The sequence below is a fragment of the Pristiophorus japonicus genome, chromosome 8 (genome assembly GCF_044704955.1).
Source record: "Pristiophorus japonicus isolate sPriJap1 chromosome 8, sPriJap1.hap1, whole genome shotgun sequence".
NCBI lineage: Eukaryota > Metazoa > Chordata > Chondrichthyes > Pristiophoridae > Pristiophorus > Pristiophorus japonicus.
The window spans coordinates 90,622,428-90,641,221 of record NC_091984.1 but is presented as its reverse complement, the minus strand read 5'-3'; positions in this window follow the sequence as shown (position 1 = coordinate 90,641,221).

Sequence of the window (18,794 nt, the reverse complement as noted above, 5' to 3'; positions counted from 1 at the left end):
TTGCATTGAATTTATTTCCAAATATTGCTTGTAAAACTATTTATTGTTAGTTATTTGGAACTACTGTTCCATTATTAATAGCGGAAGGCTCGCTTTAATTTTTCCTTCTCTTCTACCACTCTCCTCCAGTTTTCTCCCGACTCTCTTGAAAGTGCTGACCTGCTGGGATAAAGCTCCGCAGGTATTACCCACCCCCTGATACCTCATCCAAAGGACAATTCTTCATGTGTGCACCTAGACATCAGTTCAGCAGATGATTGTACCAAGGCAAGGAATAGGATGTGGTTATTCCTGTTCTTGTGAGATATCCACAAATATGCCCGTTCCAACAGCAATCACTGCATAGCAATCAGGCTGATATTCCCACCCTGAGACATTGAGACCAACTGTAGCAATTCAGCTAACTCTGTATAGGCCTGGAATTGAGTGTGGGATCTTCCTGGTCAGTATGGCTCAGTTGTGTAATTAAAAGTGCATGGACCAACTGACCCATCAAAGGAGTACATCCTATTTATTTTCGTCAATATTTCGCAGGGTACTGTCTCCGTGAAGATATGTTTGCGAACCTGTTTAGTGAAGAACTGGAAGATTTGTACATCATTTTCTTCATGAAATTATCTGGGTATTTGACATATGTAGAAATTGAAGACCATGTTTGAGAGCTTCTAAATCAAGCTACTGAGTAATCTACTGCTTGCCAAATAAAGAGTGCACATTCTCTCCCTAGTGAGACACAACTAAATCCAGGGAGCTATGTGCAGGTTAGCACAGCCAACGCCCATGTCTGTGCAATGCTGGAATTTGACCAGTGAAAGCTGTGCAGCTTATTAGTATCTCTCTCTCTCTCTCTTAGGCAGTCCCTCGGAGTCGAGGATGACTTGCTTCCACACTAAAATGAGTTCTCAAGTGACTAATGAGACCAATGCGGGACCTACAGTCTCTGTCACAGGTAGGGCAGACAGTGGTTGGAGGGACAAGTGGGTGGGGTGCTTGGGTTGTCATGCTCTCCTTCCGCTGTTTGCGCTTGGCTTCCGCTTGCTCCCGGCGAAGAGACTCGAGGTGTTCGGCGTCTTCCTGGATTTTTCTCCTCCACTTTGAGCAATCTTGGGCCAGGGATTTCCAGGCGTCGGTGGGGATGTTGCACTTTTTCAAGGAAGCTATGAGGGTGTCCTTGAAGTGTTTCCTCTTCCCACCTGGGGCTCGCTTGCCGTGTCAGAGCTCGGAGTAGAGCGCTTGTTTTGGGAGTCTCATATTGGGCATGCGGACAATGTGGCCTATCCATCGGAGCACATCGAGTATGATCAATGCTTATTGGTATAGAACAGTGGTAAAAACATCCCACTGCTTGTCCACCTTGGACAACTTTACAATTTAGAGTATTGGCTGAAGCTATGGAATGGATCCCAGCCCCAGTGGAAGGTCTACCCCTCTCGGTTCTGTTAGTGAGCTAGACTGGCTGGTCAATCATTAACAGTGACCTAGAATACTGTGTACCTTCCTGGTTCAAGTATCAGATTACCAAGTCTGAACTTTCACTGTCAGGGTTGTCATCTTGGAGCCAGTTTGACCCCCAGAGATACCCCATTTAATTCCTGCCCAAGGAGGATACTCACTAGTTGGCCAGGATGTCATGGTATTATACACAAATAATGCAATTTAATATATCACACTGGAGGGATGATTTAACCCTCACTGCCCAGTGGAAATTGGGCAGGCGGACAGGCAATTAAAATTACCCAGCAGTCTTACCCAGCAGCCTCCCGCTCCCTTCCCACAGGCTTCTATTTAAACCCACTCTGCCAAACAGGCAGAAAGTACTCCTACCTTCTTTAAATATGCTGATCGAATGCTGATGACATTTAACCAGTGGCTTGAGCGGGGAAGTGGTTGTGGCTTTCCTCACAGGTCACTAACGGGAAAAAGAGCCCAGGCCAGAAGAGAGCCCATCTGGCAAGTTTTTAAACATCTTTTTTAACTTTCCCTTTTGTGGGCAGGAGGTGCTAATCTGGGCCCTATGAGGAAAGTTTAGGCCTCCCCTGCCCCAGGTCCCCCTCCCTTCCTGATCAGTAGGCCCTCCCAAAACCACACCCCTGCAATTTGCCTGAGTGCTGGGGACTGTTCCTTCGCTTTCCAGCGGCGGTTTCAGATGGGCAATTGACTGGGGGTATGCAGGTGAGGCCTGGAAGTTAAAATCACCTGGGCTGCACACTGCAATCTCGCCACCTGATTCCTGCCCCCAGTAAAATTCAGAGCTTGTGTATTTGCAAACACAAGCAAGAAAAGTTTGCAAAATATTTTTTCATGAAAACAGTGCATGAGAAGAAGAAAAGTCCACGGTCAATACTATTAATTTCTATGATTTAAAAAAATGAATAAATGTACATACTACCAGCACCAACATACTGTTGAATTTCCCATCGGATGAAAACCCATCATTTCAGGTTTCTTTCTTCTCAGAGACCACTATTGGGACGAGCTGACCGCACCCTCGAGTGATTCTGTTCACTTCAATGGAAGGGCAATATGTTTAAAACCGTTTCAAAGCCAATCTGGAATAGCCATTATGCTGAAAGGTCTTTACATGTCAAGTATGCAGCAGATTCCAGCTGGGAGTGATTTTTTTTTCCCTCTGGGTCAGAGGTTTCAAGATTGGCTCCCAGGCATGTCTGAAGTGCTGGATCTCGGGAAAAGGTACTTCCTAAAATTACTCTTTACTCATCAGGATTGGCTAGCATGCAATCATTAAAAAAATTACTTCTGACATTGAAAACATTGTCAAGGACCAGCAAAGACAGCGCACATCGAACATTGCATCTTATGCCATAAAACTGTTTTTAATCCCAAAGAAGTATCCTAAATAGATAGCATTCAGCAAGTCAAGAGTTATGATGTAATCAAAAGTTCTATTTCACCTACACAGATTATTTTAATTAGACATAAAGCATATTATGGCTTAAAAATATTTACAATTTATGTCCAGATCTAAAATACAGTACCCTGTACACCAAACCTTTTCATACATTTGAAAATGAGTATTCTTACAAATACTTCACTCACATTGGCCAGCAATATTCTTCCTTTCTACTGCTAACGTTTTAGTCACCACAGAAATCCTTCCTTCAACTGTTTCAGTTATTGCATCCACAATCATCTCCAAATGGCTAAAACCATGAGCATTTTTTTTTCTTTAAACTTGGGTTGTGTTAATTCAGAGGGAATTGCAAGTATATCTATTAGAACACACTGCTCCCTGCCTTCAGTACTGTGCTCTCTTCACGCAATGCTGCTCTGACGTGAATCTTGAGTGGTGCGCATTTCATCACTTCAGAAATCAAATACACATTGACATTTTGCAAACAGAAACTATTTCAGTAGACATAATGTGCGAGCAGTACGAACTGGGGGCAAAAAAGCTGCTCACCTACTCAAAAACCGAATGTTTAGAAAATATGTAACAGGTCCACCTTAGGCACGAAACGCGATTTTATTTCAGTAAAGGAAAGACTTGGGCCTTGATTTTTAACTCCGAGCTAGTTTTGGGTGGGTGCGTAGCAGGGTGATTGCAAAATGCACTTGCTGCCTCAGAAAACAGGCCTGGAATATTTTGAACTCCTGCTCCTTGTTAGAATCTTTCTGGTGGGTTTCCCACTCAATTCATTGATCCGCCAGGAAGCCCGGCCACATCCCGAATGCAATTTCTGGTGGTCAGCCAGAGGCCTATTTAAGAGGGTGCATTCTCTTATGCAACATTTCATTGTTTCATTGCTGGAAAAGGAAATGAGTTATCTGATGCCTCTGCTGGAAGAGGTCAGGGTGAGGAGAAAAGTTCTCTTTCCAGCCAGTGGCAGGAGGGTCCTGAAACACAAAGTCCACCAGGCATGGAGAAACATTGCACAGTTGCAGGAGCGCCACCCCCAGGAACTGCATCCAGTGCAGGATGTGCTTCAATGACCTCTCAAGGGTGGCAAAGGTGAGTATGGCTCTTCATTTCTGCAGCTCTCTCATCCACACATGGCAACACTTCTACCTCCCACACCATTTGCAACAATTCCCTCTCCTCCATCACATCTTTCACCACCCAGTACTACTTCTCAATCTCAATACAAGCACACACTCATCTCTTCCTTGCTTCCTACACAACAAACATCAGCATCATTCTCTTCACACTTGCTAGCCTTGGCACAATCACCAACTTCACTCATGGTTCCCTCCTCACCACATTCCACAGTCCTGCTTTCCGTCTAACACCTCCCCATCCACATTGCCTCTAGCTTCTTCTCCCTCTCAGCATCTGCACAACAAGCAGAAGCCCCTCACATCTGCACTCCCCTTTCTAGGGGACAGTAGGGGCGAGATTGCCCCGTGCCCCGTTTGGGGCACACAATTCAAATTAAATAAAAATTTATCACACAACAAAAGCAGAACCTAAATGACTCAGAATTGGGGTCTTGGTATGAAAAAACATTCGAGCAGTATCGAGGTGCTCTGCGGCTGCCATTGTCATGCTGACTGAAAAGTCGTCCGACCAAACAAAAGATGGTGGCTGGGGCACAAGGCCCTCCCATTTAAGGGCGGACAGGGCACGCCAGCCACCTCAGCTTTGCGACCTGCAAAGCTGTGGGTGACATTGCCCCATGCCAACCTCGGTCCTGCGGGGCAATTTCCCCCATGGGGCGTAAATGGGTTGGCGCAGGGCGATAAGGGATCAGCGCGCACAATGATGACGTCATCAGCGTGTGCACAATTTCCCGGGACGAATACCATCCCGGGGGCAATTCCTAACTCTTATCCCTTTTCTCTTTCCTCTAGGTCATTCTCAACAGCCAGAGTCCCCAGAGAAGACATCTCGGAGGAGGAGAATCGTTCTCAGGAGGCACCATCCTGCACTCCATCACTCCCTGTACAGAGATTGACACCACAGCTGGGTTGGAGAGTGAGATAGAGGGATCTTGATGCACCTAGTACTAGTGCGCAGGAACAGATAGTAGTGGCAGAGACAGCCAGGAGACGGCTCACTGGAGGACAAGGTCCTCCCCATCTCTGCTGAGGATGACACAGGTGCAGACCTCAAGCGTTCTGCTAGGAGAAGAAAATGTTTTGCTTTACACAAGAAGTTATATCAGATATTGAAAGGCCCACCATCATGGCTAAAAGGGTGAAGGAGTTCATTTCCAGCCTGTGTGGTGTTTTCTCCCAGGTCATCTGCTGTCTACCTTAGAGAGTGTGGCTACCTCCTGATTTCCTTTTCCACCTTCAGGAGAAGCTCAAATGGCTGCCATGCAGACTCTAGGCTCAAAACTGTACGCTGCCTTGGAGGGATTGATAGAGAAAATGTATAGGGGCTTTCAAGGCATCATTAATCTTCTGCAGTCTGTTCTCCCGGTGATGAGTGGATGTAATGAGCCCCAGCCCCATGGGAGTGGCAGTGGCTCAGGGGAAGCAACAAGTGTTGCCCTCTCTCAGGATGTCAGCATGTCTGCGTTCTCTCCGCTCCCTCAACCAAAATCAACCGTGGTGCCAGAAAGCCAGCTGGGTCTGAGGGGAGAACTGTCCTCTGCTGGGGGCCCCATCATTGGCTCGGCCCATGTGTTAGCATGCACTAATGAGCAACAGTATAAGCTGGTGGGCGAGGTGAAGTTGGAGGGTGAGAAGAACAGACACTTGAACTGGGCTGGAAGAAGAGTTCCTGCTTGACCTGCAGAGGAGGGAGAAGAGACAGTTGTTGGAAGAAGTGTGTACAACTCTGAATTTGCCATCCACTGTCCTAATTGGAAATGATCGGCAAGACCACGTACAAATCCCTTATTTGCTATTAGGCAAGTTTTTTTTTAAAGAAAATAAATAAATATTTTTTTTTCCAATAATAAATTTTTTCATGCTCCTGTGAGAAAAAAAGTTTTAAAATTTAAAGAAAAATAATGAATTCCAAAATAGAGAATAATATTCAATAAAATTGAGGAAATGTCCCTTCCTTTTCAGATAAAATAAAAGCACAATGCCCATGCTCCGTATAGTCTCCAAAATACAGTAAAACATTTTCTGGAATAGCCCCCTATCAAAATAGGGGGCCTAGTGCACTCTCAGTACAATTGCTTGTTTTCACATGTCCTGCATTTATATTCAGGGTTGTTTTCAAGTTGCCAGCTTTTTGGACGGGCTATGCCAGTTTTACTGAAACTGTTGGTCAGCTCTTGTTGGTTTGTTAGATTGGCATGTTGACAACTCTGACTTTAAAATTCTTGAAATAAAAACCTCAGATCTTTGTAGTCTGTAGAATTAAAAATCTTGTTATCTTACACTATCAGCTCTCAAAATATATACAAAGCCGGTTTGGTCATCCTACACTCCCAGCAAAATCCATTAGTGCTCCTTCAATCTCAGCTCCCTCAGAGTGAAACTTGAATGAAACCCTACCAGCCACTTCAGGCAGAAGTAAGCAGTTGTTTGTCAAATAAATGCCTTCATGTTCATGATCAGATTTCCATTGTGTAACTCTCTTGACCTGAAGTGTCATTGTAAATGTTTGAAAACATATTCACTTGTTAATTATTTTATTATTATACACCAACTGTAATTGTTCAAATATTGCCTTGCCTTTTTCCGGAAAGCTTATTTTAAACTTCACAGCTCCATAAATGTTGCCATAATGTTTCCTACATTATAACCATGACTACATTTCAAAAGTACTTCATTGGCTGTAAAGCGCTTTGGGAGGTCCTGAGTTTGGGAAAGGCTCTATATAAATGCAAGGTCGTTTTTTTATCTCTTGCAATGCATGGAAAAATGTTGTCCTTCACAAATGTCCTTTCGAATAGTGGGAATGGGTCTTCATTAGACATACAGGTGGCAATGAATGTTTTACGTTGATAGTTAACACTTCCACCAATTTCACAAATACAAAAGCAAAATATTGCAGATGCTGGAATCTGAAATAAAAACAGAAAATACTGGAGATTTCAGCGGGTCAGGCGGCATCTGTGGAGGGAAAAGCAGAGTTAACGTTTCAGGTCCACGACCTCTGTCAGAACTGGCTAGTATTTGGAAAGAACACATTCTAAAGAAGCACTGAGAGGGGGAGAGGAAGTAAGAACAAAAGGGAAGATTTATGATAGGGTGAAAGGCAGGAGAGATTAGAGAGACATAAGGGATGATGGGCCGAATTGAAATGTTAATGGCCGGAGTTAGAAAAGGATTAGTCAAGATAGGGTGTGAATGGTGGAATAATGACCAGCTGCCGCTGGAGACAAGGCTCGTGAGGTGGGGGAAGGGAGCCAAAGATTGGCAGCGGTTACGCTCTGAAATTGTTGAACTCGATGTTGAGTCCAGAAGGCTGTAAAGTACCTAAACGAAAGATGAGGTGCAGTTCCTCAAGCTTGCGTTGAGCTTCATTGGAACAGTGTAGGAGGCTGAGGACGGAGAAGTCAGAGTGGGAGTGGAGTGGGGAATTAACGTGACAAGCAACCGAAAGCTCAGGGTCACACGTGTGGACTGAACGGAGGTATTCCGCAAAGCGGTCACCCAATCTACGCTTGGTCTCCCCAATGTAGAGGAGACCACATCGTGAGCAGCAAATACAGTATACTAAATTGAAAGAAGTACAAGTAAATCACTGTTTCACCTGGAAGGAGTATTTGGGGCCCTGAATAGTGGGAAGTGAGGAGGTAATAGGGCAGGTGTTGCATCTCCTGCACTTGCACGGAAAGGTGCCATGGGAAGGAAAGGGGGTGTTGGGAGTGACTACGGACTGGACCAGGGTTTCACGGAGGGAGCGGTCCCTTCGGAATGCTGAGAGGGAAGGGGAGGGGAAGAAGTGATTGGTGGTGGGATCACAATGGAGGTGGCAGAAATGGTGGAGGATGATCTGTTGAACGTGGAGGCTGGTGGGTTGAAAGGTGAAGACAAGGGGAACCCTGTCGTGGTTCTGAGAAGGAGGTGAGAGCAGAGTTACGGGAAATAGACACAGACACGGTCGAGGGCCATGCTAACCACGGCGGAGGGGACTCCTCGGTTGAGGAAAAAGGAAGACATGTCAGAGGCACTGGTGTGAAAGGTGGTGTCGACAGAGCAGATGCGACAGAGACGGAGAAACTGGGAGAATGGAATGGAGTCCTTACAGAATGCGGGGTGGGAAGAAGTGCAGTCCAGGTAGCTGTGGGAGTTAGTGGGTTTATAGTGGATACTGGTCAAAAGCCTATCCCAAGAAATGGAGACAGAGAAGTCGAGGAAGGGAAGGGAAGAGTCAGAGATGGACCATGTGAAGGTGAGGGAAGGGTGCAAATTGGATGCAAGGTGAATGAAATTTTCAAGTACCAGGCGAGAGCAGGAAATGGCACCGATACAGTCATCAATGGACTGGAAAAAGAGGTGAGGGAGGGGACCCGATTCCACCAATTTGTCAACTTGTTGGTATTTCACAAGAAAACTGAATTTTTGTACTGAAATTGGGCATTGTCATCATCAACTGATTAGATGAGTTGAAAGTTGGGACTGGAGGTGATTAGAATCAATCAGATTAGTGTTTTGGAGTGGGCAGGCAAGACTGAAGCCTGTCAGGACCAATCAGATTCTAACTCAACCCATCAGAAACAATCAGATCAGATGGAGGGAACTCAGACCAGTTGGAGGATGGGTCCAAAGCCAAGCATTCAGACCTAACTTCTTCCATAATTGCTTGTGCACAAATTTGAGAGATGAAAGTTTTAAGTTTAGCTCGTGCTTTTTTAGAGTTTGTCACAGGTGTGTTTATTTTGTTTGTTTCCAAAGAATATCGATCTGACTGTCACGGGGAACACGTTTCCTTGGCGCAGTTGAGCAATTGGCTTTATTTGAGCCTTCCTGTCATTGCACTTGTGGAATTGTCAGGAAATAAAATAAGGAGCAGAGTTGGTGTGATGCTGGCTTTCACTTAATTAAATATATTTATATTGAGAATCCGAACTTGGGATTGTACTGCTGTGATGTATGATGCGGACTGTTGGCCTTTTTGTGTGCGAGTGCAATGCTCAGCTATACTCTACAACTTTTGACAGCTGTATCAGTTCGGTTATGTGCTCCTGGTAGACAATCCCTTTATTGTTGTGCAGTAACTGGGGAAAGAGCTCTCATTATCTGTATGAAAGTTATTATTTTTGAGGAGTGACATTAATAACTAGTATGACTATATTAGATTGTGAACCCTCGGCTGGAGGCTGTCAGGTCCACCTGAGAACACAAATTTAGTTCCTGGCCTGTTCCTTGAAATCACATTTTTCTACAGTTCAATTTTTTTTTAATGATTTTGGTCTGTAATTATATTTATTTCAAGCACAAAAGAAACAGATTTTGATGGGATCTAAAGAGCAATATGTGCTAGAACTTAACATGTTCACTTAACATTCCTCAGTCCACTGTTTTAACAGATATATTAACCCAGTCATTTAAATGGGTAATTACTTCCATTAAAATAGTGAAGGGAATATCATACAAACTCATTAATCATTTGCCACCATTATCACCAACAGTCATTTCTTGTTTCATGTAGTTTAGGTTTATAAAAAATGTTTGTATTGCACGGAATCCAAAAAAAGACGAGTCAGTGTTTGTGTGTAACCTTTATTGGAACTCAGTTCTATGGTTTAATTTCAATGATATTGATTTACCCTTAACTCTCCTACAGCTGCTTGAAAATAAAAAATGATTAGAAATAGTTAAATCAGCAGATCCTGACTTTAGGCTATTCTCACCTGCTTTTAGGCTGCCGTGGGGTCTAGGACAGGGACTGATGCGATTATGAACCAGTTTTCCCTTGTGAATATAAATTGCACTGCCGATTGGGTACATGCCTGTTGTATGAAGTTTTAGTTCACAAGTTAACATATTGGCCTGAAATTTGCCCCAATTTGCGTGATCTCGTGATCTCTGTGGCAAGAAGTTTACCTTTCTCAACGTGCAATTGATTATAGCGCTCTAATTGGAATCCCCAGCGAAGAGCTACAGTGACGTCAACAAGTTGTCTAAGCAGCCAATCACGTTGAAGAATTCTCACAGACGCAAACCAGGAAATGAAAAGCACTGAATTATCTGCACTTTTTAAAAATGTTTACAGAGAGCGAAATAAAGATTGGGACATACACTGAGGTTAAGGGAGACAGCACTGCCTGTGTTGGAGCAGTATCGGAGCAATGACTGTAACTTCAGGAGTTCCGGATTTAGATGCGCATGTGCTAAATCCTGAAGTTACGGTCAATTTCAGAGGCATGATGATGGCAAACACTGGCAGTTCGCCATCATTACCCACTGCAAAATCTGGGCCAATTTGTTATTTTCTGCAACCAGTGTAGGGTCGAGAAGGATGCGGCCAATGGCCAAAGTAAAAACCCACTGCATGGTTGTGCTACTCAGGCCCAAAAGTTTTTAAAAATAGATGCTTAAAGGTTGAAATAATAGGCAGAAATAAGTACAAATTCAAATTAGAGAGTTGACTCATCTAAAGGACTGTTTTTATATCTATCTAGTTAATTCATTAGACAGAACAGTGACTCCCCACCTCCTTCCCCGGTTGTACGAACAATACAGAAACCAGAGGCTTTAGGTCTTCCATTGCTCAAGCAGTCTGCAATCCCAGTGCTATTTCTGATTTGCTACTTAGTTGTAATGTGTAAATGGGAACATTGTGATCACTAGTGACCACATTCACCGCACATAGGATTTACAATCTGAATTACATATAAAAGAATTCACATTTGGATGGTAGTTTAAGGCTAGGAACTGGAAACCCTTCTCCCCAGATATATATATATATATCATTTCTGTTGCTTTGCACTTTGTACCAGTGACCCCTAGACACTGTCAGAACTGCCATTCTGAATAATAAAAACAAAAAGCAGCTAATGAGGGCTACACAAATATTTCTCATTTTAAACAGTAAACCATGACCGCTGTGATTGCACCAAACATATTGAGCACCCCCGGCACCATTCTGCAATGGTCTAAGTGTGGCGGTCAGAATGGCATTAATTCAGCAAACTGATTTAGGGCACAGATCAGCCATGATCGCATTGAATGGCGGAACAGGCTCGAGGGGCTATGTTCCTATGTTCTTAACTCAAACTCACCATTGATTTTAATGGGGGGTGGTGGGGATGTGTTCTGATAATTAGCTGTTCAACTTTTTCAGTTAGGGTCTCTGTGAAGCGGGGCAAAAGTCTCAGGAAATTATGGTGTGGCGTAAGTAATAGCATAAGTCATTTACAGCATAAGTTTCTGGAATTTCTTTACCATAATAATGGTGTACAGCCAAGTGTTCAGCAAATTTCAGCCCATTGTATCTGGTGGTAGATTCCCAATGAAAGGAATTGGATCCTGTAAAGTTGTACTGCAGTCCCTGTTAATATTTAATTATATTTTTAGATGAAATGAAGAATTACAGTAGGCACCAAATGCTGCAATATCCAACAAATAAAGTGTCAAAAAGCAAAATTTTCTGAATAGGGAATAATCCCCCAGACTAGCAAATACATCTTATGCCTTCGGTGCTTGCACACTCTTCAATTTTATATTCAGCTCAATTTTATGTACTTTAAGTTTTTCCTGTGCAATAAAAGTGATGAAATCTTGGGTATACTTTCGTTTTAGGTTATGACAAGCCTGTATCCTACATTGTGAGCCTCATTCCTATATTCAAGCCATTTTTGATCTGCAAGCTTTTTTGGAGACTATTGATCAGTTCATGCTGGTCATCTAGATTGATATGCATGTTTAGAGGAGATTAAAAAAAAACACAAACATTGCTTTTAAATGATTCATTGCAAAAATTATTTTTGGAAATTTCAATTATACTTACAGTTTGAAGTACTTTTGGGAAATGCTTGAGACTAAGCAATTCTCAATACTTTGTGAGAAAAATGTTGATTTAGTAGCAATGGATATGTGTGAAGTGATTTGCCAAATTAAGGACAGACTGAAGAAGTGAAGAGTAAGACCAAAGGGTGGAGCAAATGGGAAGTTCTCTGACTAGCTTTACTCAAGGCACAACTAAGATGACTTTCAACCTTTATCCCAATAGTGTAAGGGACCTCAAAGGCCTGAGTGCCATCTGGTTTGGATCTACTCAAAGTGATTGATTAGAACCTGCAACATCTGGGTTCTAGACACAATATCCAATGGATAGTTACATCTAATTGAACACAGCTCCACCAAACATTCGGGGAATAATATGTTTAGTCCCACAATGAAGAACTTTGGCAGCCATAACACGATTGACCAAAACTGGTATCTGCCCTCTGTAATAGAATTAATCTGTCCCCAAACAGGAACATTGATGATTTATTTCAAAAATCTAGGCTGACACTCCACTGCAGTACTGAGGGTGTGCTGCACTGTCGGCGATGTTATCTTTCAGATGAAACATTAAACCGAGGCCCTGTCTGTCCTCTCAGATGGATATAAAAGATCCCATTGCACTATTTGAAGACAAGCTGGGGAATTCACCCCGGTGTCCTGGCCAATATTTATCCCTCAACCAACATCAATAAAACAGATTATCTGGTCATTATCACATTGCTGTTTGTGGGACCTTGCTGTGTGCAAATTGGCTGCCACATTTCCGACATTACAACAGTGATATCGTTTTAAAAAGTACTTCATTGGCTTTAATGCGCTTCGGGACATCCTGAGGTTGTGAAAAGCTCTGCATAAATACAAATGCTTTCTTTTCATTGACATACATTTTGTTCCAAAAATGACAAGATGCTACCATTCCTTTCTAAACCTAACGGGCTGGATTTTCCGCTAATTTGCGCCACATTTAGCGGGGCGGAAAAAGGTGTTTCTGGGCTTCAAACGGGGTGTCCAAGATTTAGCGCCTGGCTGGAAGTTTCAGCAATGGTATTGCGGCACGCCCCACCCTCCGTTTTTACCATCAGCATTACGTCAATCGTCATGCAAGGCTGCACTAGCGCCCCCGTTGGAACTTTCCTCGATTACTCCTGATTTTGCGTCCGCCCCAGGAGCCGACCATAAAAAACAGGCATTCCCAGAGTGCAGCGGGCACAATTGGCCCCATATTTAAAGAGACGCTGGAGAATCTTATATCGCAGTTGTCAGTGACACCCATGGTTGCGCGCAGAATGCGGTGTGAGAGCACACTTTAAAGCAGCACTTTTATGTGACTTAACCCTTTGTTTTCAAGGTCGGCAAGAGAGTTCAATGGGGGCAATGCTAATTTGGCAGCAAATCATGCAAATGAAGTTGGAAGAAGGCTTATTGTCCATGGTTTGCAACAGAATCAAAGAGACCGCAGACATTTGGGAAGGAGGCCTTATCCCCCACGGGTTTACAAGGAACATCACTCATACCTATACATTTCTGATGCGGAGTGTGTTCGAAGGCTGTCTTCAGAAAAGAAGTGCTGACAGAGATATGCCAGTTTTAACAGGCAGACCTACAGACTACCAGCGGCAACAGAACTGCACTGCCCATCGAGGTGAAGGTGACTGTGGCATGGCCTTCTATGCCTCCGGCTCCTTCCAGGCAACAGCAGGGGACATATGCTGCGTCTCACACCATCAACATCATCATAGGCACTCCCTCGAAATCGAGGAAGACTTGCTTCCACTCTAAAAATGAGTTCTTAGGTGACTGAACAGTCCAATACGGGAATTACAGTCTCTGTCACAGGTGGGACAGACAGTCGTTGAAGGAAAGGGTGGGTGGGATTGGTTTGCCGCATGCTCCTTCCACTGTCTGCGCCTGGTTTCTGCATGCTCTCGGCGATGAGACTCTAGGTGCTCAGCACTCTCCCAGATGTACTTCCTCCACTTAGGGCGGTCTTTGGCCAGGGACTCCCAGGTGTCAGTGCGGATGTTGCACTTTATCAAGGAAGCTTTGAGCACGCTGCACATTGCTGCATTCTCCAGGTGACAAGGGCACTGTAGGCATGCAGGATAGACTTCATTCAGTTCCCAGTGAGCAGGGAGAGCCAGAATGAGAGGGCTATAGGGTTTGGATGATTTTCAGGCTTCCCCAAAGTTCAGGGTACCATTGACTGTACGCACGTCACCCTGCGAGCACCGACACAGAATGCAGAGGTCTTCTGAACCGGAAAGGGATACCACTCCCTAAACGTATAGCTGCTCTGCAACCACACTCAGTGCGTCCTTATTAGTCAGGAAATTGTGTTAGGGAAATTGATGGGATAAAAGGCCGATAAATCCCAGGGCCTGATAGTCTGCATCCCAGAGTACTTAAGGAAGTGGCCCTAGAAATAGTGGATGCATTGGTGGTCATTTTCCAACATTCTATAGACTCTGGATCAGTTCCTATGGTTTGGAGGGTAGCTAATGTAACCCCACTTTTTAAAAAAGGAGGGAGAGCGAAAACAAGGAATTATAGACCGGTTAGCCTGACATCGGTATGGGGAAAATGTTGGCATCAATTATTAAAGATGTAATAGCAGCGCATTTGGAAAGCAGTGACAGGATCGGTCCAAGTCAGCATGGATTTATGAAAGGGAAATCATGCTTGACAAATCTTCTCGAATTTTTTGAGGATATAACTAGTAGAGTGGACAAGGGAGAACCAGTGGATGTGGTGTATTTGGACTTTCAAAAGGCTTTTGATAAGGTCCCACACAAAATTAAAGCACATGTTATTGGGGGTAATGTATTGACGTGGATAGAGAACTGGTTGGCAGACAGGAAGCAAAGAATAGGAATAAATGGGTCCTTTTCAGAATGGCAGGCAGTGACTAGTGGGGTGCCACAGGGCTCAGTGCTGGGACCCCAGCTATTTACAATATACATTCATGATTTAGACGAAGGAATTAAATGTAATATCTCCAAGTTTGCAGATGACACTAAGCTGGGTGACAGTGTGAGCTGTGAAGAGGATGCTAAGAGGCTACAGGGTGACTTAGACAGGTTAGGTGAGTAGGCAAATGCATGGCAGCTGCAGTATAATGTGGATAAGTGTGAGGTTATCCACTTTGGTGGCAAAAACAGGAAGGCAGAATATTATCTGAATGGTGACAGATTAGGAAAAGGGGAGGTGCATCGAAACCTGGGTGTCATGGTTCATCAGTCATTGAAAGTTGGCATGCAGGTACAGCAGGCAGTGAAGAAGGCAAATGGCATGATGGCCTTCATAGCGAGAGGAATTGAGTATAGGAGCAGGGAGGACTTCCTGCAGTTGTACAGGGCCTTGCTGAGGCCTTACCTTGAATATTGTGTACCGTTTTGGTCTCCTAATCTGAGGAAGGACATTCTTACTATTGAGGGAGTGCAACGAAGGTTCACCAGACTGATTTCCGGGATGGCAGGACTAACATATGAAGAAAGACTGGATCGACGAGGCTTATATTCAGTGGAATTTAGAAGAATGGGAAGGGCTTTCATAGAAACATATAAAATTCTGACGGGATTGGACAGGTTAGATGCAGGAAGAATGTTCCTGATGTTAGGGATGTCCAGAACCAGGGGTCACAGTCTAAGGATAAGGGGTAAGCCATTTAGGACCGAGATGAGGAGAAACTTCTTCACTCAGAGAATTGTGAACCTGTGGAATTCTCTACCACAGAAAGTTGTTGAGGCCAATTCATTAGATATATTCAAAAGGGAATTAGATGTGGCCCTTATGGCTAAAGGGATCAAGGAGTATGGAGAGAAAGCAGGAATGGGGTACTGAAGTTGCATGATCAGCCATGATCATATTGAATGGTGGTGCAGGTTTGAAGGGCCGAATGGCCTACTCCTGCACCTATTTTCTATGTTTCTATGTTTCTACATCAGCAGCTCATCATTGACCGCTTTGCTTGAATGGGGAACGGGAGGTTTGAGCATTGCATCGTCACTCTATGCCACCATGCTGGCTATTCCCCTACTCTGCAAATGAGACACTAGACAGCAGAGATTAAGGTGAACAAAACATTTAATCAAAAATGTAGCAGTCTCAACCCTGCCACCTCCTCCCCTCCCAAAGTCCACAATAATTGAACAGAGACACACATAGAAAAACAAAATCTGCATCCTGCAGTCAATAACAAAAATATAAAATCTGCATCCTGCAGTATACAATGTGCAGCATTGATGAACAAGCCATACTGCAGTGGTCTATATTCTTGGAACACCCTACTACCCTAGGGCTAGAGTGTTTTGCACCCCCGTCCCTTCATCCCCTTCCCATGCCTGCTGCTCCTCCTTGATGTGGCACCAGGGCGTGCAGCAAGGCTGCTAGAGGGCTGCTGTCTTGGGGGCTCAGACAATGGAGACGACGAATGAGGACACACTGGAGCAGCTCCTGGACTGGAAGGCCCGGCTTCCGACTGGCTCACCTCTTCCTTGGGCGTTGCCAGTCCCAGGTGGTTTGGGTGTCAACCGTCGCTGGTGCTTGGTTGACAAGTGAGTGGGGGGGGACAGAATTCTGTCATCCTGAGGAATGCCAGGACCTCCCATCTCTCTGGAGCCATTCTGTTGCTGGCGGGGCTGGGCCTTAGCAACTGGAGCATGATGTAAAGGAGCACCTTGCTGACCTGCTTTGGCATCGTCACTCCCCCGTGGGACAGTGGAGAGCAAAGAGTATGGAGGCAGACATAGACTGCATCACTTGCCCAAGCTGAAGCAGAGCTTGTGCCTGTGATGCGCCCGAGTCTGCTATGTGATCAAGGGCCGTGTCACACACTCTGGAACTCCGCTATCACTGCTTGAGGCCACCAGCCTCTGAGTGTGGGCAATGATGGCCTCGCTGAACTCACGGCTCTCAGCGGCAATCTGCATCTCTGCCTCCGCAACTGTCACAATGAGCTTGTTGATGCTCGCGGGGATCCATTCCAATGAATCAATGATCTCACGGCTCATCTCTGTGGTTGCCCTGGACATTGTCACCAGGTCCAGTTCTAGGTCTGCTCGTCTGTTATCAGCCTGACTTTGCCGACTCACCCTCTAGAGAGCTGGCCTGCGGGATTCCACCCCAGCACTGCTTTGCTGCACATCACTGGGCCCAGGAGCCTCCGAGTCCTCAAACTCTGGGAACATAGCCTCCTCCCCAGATGAACTGAGTTCCGATGGAACATCAGGTGGGCTGGGATGTGACTCCAGAGCTGTGTCATCCATCTCCTCCTCCTCCAGTCGATGGCATGATGTGGAGGGCTCCCTCGAGGGATGCGATGCCTCAGGCTGGTCACCTGGAAGTAGAAAGCAACAGACAAGTGGTTAGCAGCAGGGGAGGGGGCAGAGTGACATGAGGAAGGTCGTATCGCACAGGCTCATTTGAAGGACCGCCGCTACTCAATGTCATGTTTTGAGTTGCGCGATCCATTTACTTACCCTCAGTATCTGAGAGGGGCTCAGCAACCCCACCGGCAGCAGTCCGACCTGTGGCACCGATAAGCATTGACACTCTCTCCTCCACATCGGTCAGTGGAGTGTTTGAGGAGGACCCCCGCCTGTCCGCAGTTGCTCCCTGCGGTTGTGGGAGTGCTTCGACTGAAAGGATGAAAATGGGAATGGTTACAAAAGGGTCCACCTGCTGTTGCGGCACAGATGACCACCAAAGTAGTTCAGGTCACATTGTGTGAATGATCTAGAGGCCTCTGTTAAATGCGCTTGGATCTTACAAGTGCTTCATCAGGAGGTTATCAAAGGTATCTAAGATGAGGTTTGTAAAAGATCTTTCAGAAAGTGCTAGGAGCAATTGCAGTGTATTGCCATGAACGATGTTAATTATGTGCATCGATCATTCAACGCAAATAGGGTGCCGAAGTAAGCCTTCCTTTGTTTTATGCATTGTGGGAGGCAACCCACAGAGTGTTGAGAGGCATAAAAAGCATGAGAACAACCACATAGTCTGTCAGATTTATCTGTTACTCACCCTGATGACTCTGGTGAAGTCATTAAACGTTTTTCAGCACTGTGTGCCAGTCCTGGGCACAGTGTCTGAAGCTGAGACCTCCTCAGCTATCTCCCTCCACATCTGTTTAAAAACAGCAGGCCGAGGTCTGAATCCCCCCGAAGATGCAGTGCCATCCATCTCCTCTCCACCGTGGCCACCAACGCTTCATTGGCCTCATGCGTGAAGCACCTGGCACACTGCCTTCCCTTCTCCTCCTCCGTCTCAGCAGAAATAGCTGAAGTGGGCCGGTTTAAATGCGCATGCACGCAGGAAGTAGCCATGCCCTGCATTACCGTTTGCGACAGGAAACAAAACCAGGAGGTGGGAAAAAAAAGCACATGCACAAAATGGCCGCCCCCTTCACCGCCGGAAGTTTCGGCTCTGGCCCACATACTCAGTCGTGCAACACTGGACTTAACGGCAACTCTTCTCCGGAGCTTTCTCTCGCGAAAGTTCCTCGCTGTGTCGCTAACGTTATCACGGCGCTAACTTTTGGGCTCTGCCATGAATTGCACCCGGAAATCCTGAAACCCAAAAATCCAGCCCAAGGTATCATAAAAGGTCCACATGGCAGGAATTTTACAAAGATTCTCTAGTCAATGCAATTAAGGAGTTGACTGTGTGCCATTGATCTGAATGGGGCTTTATAAAGGTGACTTGATGGAAACTCTTGCGATTCCATGAATGTGCTGTTCAATGCGGTCATAGGTTAGAAGTTTCTGACCCCTCAATTCAAAACTCATTGAGTTCTTGATCTCTACTGGGTCTTTTGACGAAGCACTAAGGAACTGAGCCAGTTTTTCTGAAGAAATGTGTAATGTGGATCAACCTATGCTTCTCTTACCCAGCTGAGAGTAGCATGTTGAAAAGTGGTGTATGTCAGTCCAGCCTCTGGGTATGGGAATGGTTTGTCACCAATGTGTATGGAAGTG